General features: G+C 39.5%; 1 long non-coding RNA gene across 5 annotated transcripts in view; it reads left to right on the top strand.

The window, feature by feature from the left end:
- Positions 1-702: 702 nt before the first annotated feature.
- The window catches only part of LOC307188747, a 292,437-nt gene continuing 286,730 nt past the window's right edge, over positions 703-6,409 (top strand). For all 5 annotated transcript variants that reach the window (XR_013829050.1, XR_013829051.1, XR_013829052.1 and 2 more), the window contains exon 1: positions 703-1,059. This is a non-coding gene — a long non-coding RNA (uncharacterized lncRNA). The remainder of the gene's footprint in view (positions 1,060-6,409) is intronic.

The following is a 6,409-nucleotide window of genomic DNA, read 5'->3' as shown; positions in this document are numbered from 1 at the left end:
AGTCCTCATGGGCTCCCTGAGACTAGGCAGACACTACCTGAGATGCTCACCCAGTCTGGGCCACAGTTAGAATATTTGATGGGGGGTGGGGTGGGGGAATATCTTCTAAGCAGGCTTCTCATCTCTGCAATTCTCTATCACAGGATGAAAGGCCACACCTGACTCTCCTTTTCTCCTGTTGGTGTCCCTCTAATTACTTGAATGATCCAATCTTCCTCTCACTATTGACGTCCCACTTCTCTCCTCTGTGCCCTGGGTCCCTGCTTCCCGGTGGACGGTTCCCCATCCACCCCCCTCATTTGCTGAGATCTGGATTGCCCTCTGCGGATTTCCCCAGGGGAAGCTACTCATTCTTCCATTTTTCATGCCCTATGAAACTGGGAAGGGGGTTGACACACTCCCGGATTTTTTCTTACATTTATAGACATTACACTTTCACCCTAGTGAAAACTGCAATTTATTTTGTTTCATTCTATTTGGCTATATAACCCACTATTGTTACTGGCCCTTTCCAGTTGGGCCCCAACAAGAGTCCTCCTGCCTGGTGTCGTTCAAACCAATAGAAGGAGAAGGAGTTTGGTTCAGAAGCAAACAAACGTTTAATTCTTTGATGAAAGAATAGAGAGTTGCAAGCTCACGCTGTAGAGTACAAGCTCGCCCTGACAGGCAGTCAGCAGGCCGGCTTTATAGGGTTCTTGACAGCGGGGAGGGGGCGGAGTCCACTGGGGCAGGCGCAGCTGTGCTGCTTAGGCTCCAGATCGCAGTGCCGGGTGCAGCGTCTCTGCACACGGCCCGCCGCCGCCATCTTGAATTGACGTGCCGTGCGGCGTCTCTGCACACGGCCCGCCGCCGCCATCTTGAATTGATTTTCTGTGCAGCGTCTCTGCTCACGGCCCGCCGCCGCCGTCTTGAATTGAGCTTCCTCTGCAGCGTCTCTGCTCGTGGCCGGAGCTGAGGTGACCGCACAGCCGTCTCACACTAACTCTGGTGGGAAGTGCCTGGTGCAAGGCCTCTGCCCCGAGGACCCTGTGAGCAAGTGAAAGTGGACTAAGCACAAAGGTAAAAAAAATGTTAGACTTTATTATTATTATTTTAAACTTTTTTTTTTATCTTTACTGAAGTATAATTGCTTCACAATATTGTGTTAGTTTCTGTTGTACAACAAAGTGAGTCAGCCATAAGCACGCATATATCCCCATATCTCTTCCCTCTTGTGTCTCCCTCCTTCCCACCCTCCCTATCCCACCCCTCTAGGTCGTCAAAAACACCGAGGTGATTTCCCTGTGCTATGCGGCTGCTTCCCACCAGCTATCTGTTTTACATTTGGTAGTGTATATATGGCAGTGCCACTGTCTCACTTTGCCCCAGCTTATCCTTCCCCCTCCCCGTGTCCTCAAGTCCATTCTCTACGTCTGCGTCTTTATTCCCGTCTTGCCTCTAGGTTCTTCAGAACCTTTTTTTTTTTTTTTTTTTTTAGATTCCATATATATGTGTTAGCATGTGGTATTTGTTTTTCTCTTTCTGACTTACTTCACTCCGTATGAAAGTCTGTAGGTCCATCCACCTCACTACAAATAACTCAATTTTGTTTCTTTTTATGGCTGAGTAATATTCCATTGTATATATGTGCCACATCTTCTTTATCCATTCATCTGTTGATGGACACTTAGGTTGCTTCCATGTCCTGGCTATTGTAAAGAGTGCTGCAGTGAACATTGTGGTGCATGTCTCTTTTTGAATTATGGTTTTCTCAAGGTATATGCCCAGTAGTGGGATTGCTGGGTCGTATGGAAGTTCTATTTTTAGTTTTTTAAGGAACCTCCATACTGTTCTCCATAGTGACTGTTTCAATTTACATTCCCACCAACTGTGCAGGAGGGTTCCCTTTTCACCACACCCTTTCCAGTACTTATGGTTTCTAAATTTTTTGATAATGGCCCTTCTGACTGGTGTGAAGTGATACTTCATTGTAGGTTTGATTTGCATTTCTCTAATAATTAGTGATGTTGAGCATCTTTTCATGTGCCTCTTGGCCATCTGTATGTCTTCTTTGGTGAAATGTCTGTTTAGGTTTTCCACCCATTTTTAAATTGAATGGTTTTTTGATATTGGGCTGCATGAGCTGTTTGTATATTTTGGAGACTAATCCTTTGTCTGTTGTTTCATTTGCAAAAATTTTCTCCCATTCTGAGGGTTGTCTGTTCATCTTGTTTACGGTTTCCTTTGCTGTGCAAAAGCTTTTTTCATTAGGTCCCATTTGTTTATTTTTGTTTTTATTTCCATTTCTCTAGGAGGTAGGTCAAAAAAGATCTTGCTGTGGTTTATGTCAAAGAGTGTTTTTCCTATGTTTTCCTCTAAGAATTTTATAGTGTCTGGCCTTACATTTAGGTCTTTAATCCATTTGGAGTTTACTTTTCTGTATGGTGTTAGGAAGTGTTCTAATTTCATTCTTTTACATGTAGCTGTCCAGTTTTCCCAGCACCACTTATTGAAGAGGCTGTCTTTTCTCCATTGTATCTTCTTGCCTCCTTTGTCGTAAATTAAGTGACCGTATGTGCATGGGTTTATCTCTGGGATTTCTATCCTGTACCACTGATCTATCTTTCTGTTTTTGTGCCAGTACCATACTGTCTTGATTACTGCAGGTTTGTAGTATAGTTTGAAGTCAGGGAGCCTGATTCCTCCAGCTCCATTTTTCTTTCTCAAGATTGCTTTGGTTATTCTGGGTATTTTGTGTTTCCATACAAATTGTAAAATTTTTTGTTCTAATTCTGTGAAGAATGCCATTGGTAGTTTGATAGGGATTGCATTGAATCTGTAGATTGCTTTGGGTAGTATAGTCATTTTCACAATATTGATTCTTCCAATCCAAGAACATGGTATATTTCTCCATGTGTTTATGTCATCTTTAATTTCTTTCATCAGTGTTCTATAGTTTTCTGAGTACAAGTCTTTGGCCTCCTTATGTAGGTTTATTCCTAGGTATTTTATTCTTTTTGTTGCAATGGTAAATGGGATTGTTTCTTTAATTTCTCTTTCTGATTTTTCTTTTTTGTGTATAGGAATATCAGAGATTTCTGTGAATTAATTTTGTACCCTGCAACCTTACCAAATTCATTGATTAGTTCTAGTAGTTTTCTGGTGGTATCTTTAGGATTTTCTATGTATAGTATCATGCCCTTTGCAGACAGTGACAGTTTTACTTCTTATTTTCCAATTTGTATTCCTTTTATTTCTTTTACTTCTCTGATTGCCATGGCTGGGACTTCCAAAACTATGTTGAATAAGTGTGGCAAGAGTGGACATCCTGGGTTTCCCTGGTGGTGCAGTGGTTGAGAGTCTGCCTGCCGATTCAGGGGACGCGGGTTCGTGCCCCGGTCCGGGAAGATCCTACATGCTGTGGAGCGGCTAGACCCGTGAGCCATGGCCTCTGAGCCTACGCGTCAGGAGACTGTGCTCTGCAACGGGAGAGGCCACAACAGTGAGAGGCCCGCGTAACGCAAAAAAAAAGAGTGGACATCCTTGTCTTGTTCCTGATCTTAGTGGAAATGATTTCAGTTTTTCACCATTGAGTATATTTGCTGTGGGTTTGTCAATATATCACCTTTATTATGTTGAGGTAGGTTCCCTCTATGCCCATTTTCTGGAGAGTTTGTATCATAAATGGGTGTTGAATTTTGTCAAAAGTGGTTTCTGCTTCCACTGAGATGATCATATGGCTTTTATTATTCAATTTGTTAATATGATATATCACATTGATTGATTTGCATATATTGCAGAATCCTTGCATCCTGGGGATAAATCCCACTTGATCATGGTGTCTGAGCCTTTTAATATGTTGTTGGGTTCTGTTTGCTATTATTTTGTTCAGGATTTTTGCATCTATGTTCATCAGTGATATTGGTCTATAATTTTGTTTTTTTGTGATACCTTTTTCTGGTTTTGGTATCAGGGTGATGGTGGCTTTGTAGAATGAATTTGAGAGTGTTCCTCCCTCTGCAATTTTTTGGAAGAGTATGGGAAGGATCTGTGTTAGCTCTTCTTTAAATATTTGATAGAATTCTCCTGTGAAGCCATCTGGTCCTGGACTTTTGTTTGTTGGAAGATTTTTAATTACAGTTTCAATTTCATTACCTGTGATAGGTCTGTTTATATTTTCTAATTCTTCCTGGTTCAGTCTTGGAAACTTGTACCTTTCCAAGAATTTGTCCATTTCTTCCAGGTTGTCCATTTTATTGGCATATAGTTGTTTGTAGTAGTCTCTTATAATCCTTTGTATTTCTGTGGTGTCAGTTGTGATCTCTCCTTTTTCATTTCTCATTTTACTGATTTGCATAATCTCCCTTTTTTTCTTGATGAGTCTGGCTAAGGGTTTATCAATTTTTCTTATCTTCTCAAAGAACCAGCTTTTAGTTTTATGGATCTTTGCTATTGCTTTCTTCGTTTCTGTTTCATTTATTTCTGCTCTGATCCTTATGATTTCTTTCCTACTACTGACTTTGGGTTTTCTTTGTTCTTCTTTCTCTAGTTGCTTTATGTTTAGGGTTAGATTGTTTATTTGAGATTTTTCTTGTTTCTTGAGCTGAGATTGAATTGCTATAAACTTCCCTCTTACAACTGTTTTTGCTGCATCCCATAGTTTTTGGGTCTTTGTGTTTTCATTGTCACTTGTTTCAATGTATTTTTTTAATTTCTTCTTTGATTTCTCAGTGATCTCTTTATTTAGTAGTGCACTGTTTAGCCTTTATGTATTTATGGTTTTTACAGTTTTTTTCCTGTAATTAAGTTCCAATCTCATAGCGTTGTGGTCAGAAAAGATGCTTGATATGATTTCAATTTTCTTAAATTTCCTGAGGCTTGTTTTGTGACTCAAGATGTGATCTGTCCTGGAGAATGTTCCGTGTGCGCTTGAGAAGAAAGTGTATTCTGCCACTTTCGGGTAGAATGTTCTATAAATATCAATTAAATCTATTTGGTCTGTTGTGTCATTTAAAGCTGTGTTTCCTTATTTATTTTCTGGTTGAATGACCTGTCAGTTGGTGTGGGGTGGTCAATAAGTGGGGTGTTAAAGTCCCCTACTATTATTGTGTTACTGTCGATTTCCCCTTTCATGGTTGTTAGCATTTGCCATATGTATTGAGGTGTTCCTATCTTGGGTGCATAAACATTTATAATTGTTATTTCTTCTTCTTGGATTGATCCCTTGATCATTATGTAGTGTCCATCTGTATCTCTTGTAACAGTCTTTATTTTAAAGTCTATTTTATCTGATAGAGTATTGCTACTCCAGCTTTCTTTTGATTTCCATTTGCATGGAATATCTTTTTCCATCCCTTCACTTTCAGTCTGTATGTGTCCCTAGGTCTGCAGTGGGTCTCTTGTAGACAGCATATATATGGGTCTTGTTTTTGTATCCATTCAGCCAGACTGTGTCTTTTCGTTGGGGCATTTAATCCATTTATATTCAAGATTATTATCAATATGTATGTTCCTATTACCGTTTTCTTAATTGTTTTGGGTTTGTTTTTCTGGGTCTTTTTCTTCTCTTGTATTTCCCACCTAGAGAAGTTTCTTTTGCATTTGTTGTAAAGCTGATTTTGGTGGTGCTGAATTCTCTTAGCTTTTGCTTGTCTGAAAAGCTTTTGATTTCTCTGTTGAATCTGAATGAGATCCTTGCTGGGTAGAGTAATCTTGCTTGTACGTTTTTCTCTTTCATCACTTTAAGTATATCCTGCTACTCCCTTCTGGCCTGCAGAGTTTCTGCTGAAAAATCAGCTGATCAACTTATGGGGATTCCTTTTATGTTATTTTTTGTTTTTCCCTTGCTGCTTGTAATGCTTTTTCTTTGAATTTAATTTTTGTTAGTTTGATTAATATGTGTCTTGGTGTGTTTCTCCCAGGGTTTATCCTGTATGGGATTCTCTGTGCCTCCTGGACTTGGGTAACTATATCCTTTCCCATGTTAGGGAAGTTTTCAGCTATAATCTCTTCAAATATTTTCTCAGACCCTTTCTTTTTCTCTTCTTCTTCTGGGACCCCTGTAATTCGAATGTTTGTGCATTTAGTGTTGTCCCAGAGGTCTCTGAGGTTGTCTTCAATTCTTTTCATTCTTTTTTCTTTATTCTGCTCCTCGGCAGTTATTTCTAGCATTTTGTCTTCCAGCTCACTTATTCGTTCTTCTGCCTCAGTTATTCTGTTATTGATTCCTTGTAGTGTATTTTTCATTTCAGTTATTGTGTTGTTCATCTCTGTTTTTTTGTTCTTTAGTTCTTCTAGATCTTTGTTGGACATTTCTTGTATTTTCTCAATCCATGCCTCCATTCTGTTTCTGAGATTCTGGATCATCTTTACTATAATTACTCCAAATTCTTTTTCAGGTAGATTGCCTCTTTCCTTTTCATTTATTTGG

The sequence above is a fragment of the Stenella coeruleoalba genome (assembly GCF_951394435.1).
Source record: "Stenella coeruleoalba genome assembly, chromosome: 7".
NCBI classification, from domain to species: domain Eukaryota; kingdom Metazoa; phylum Chordata; class Mammalia; order Artiodactyla; family Delphinidae; genus Stenella; species Stenella coeruleoalba.
This window is presented reverse-complemented; position numbering and strand designations above follow the sequence as displayed.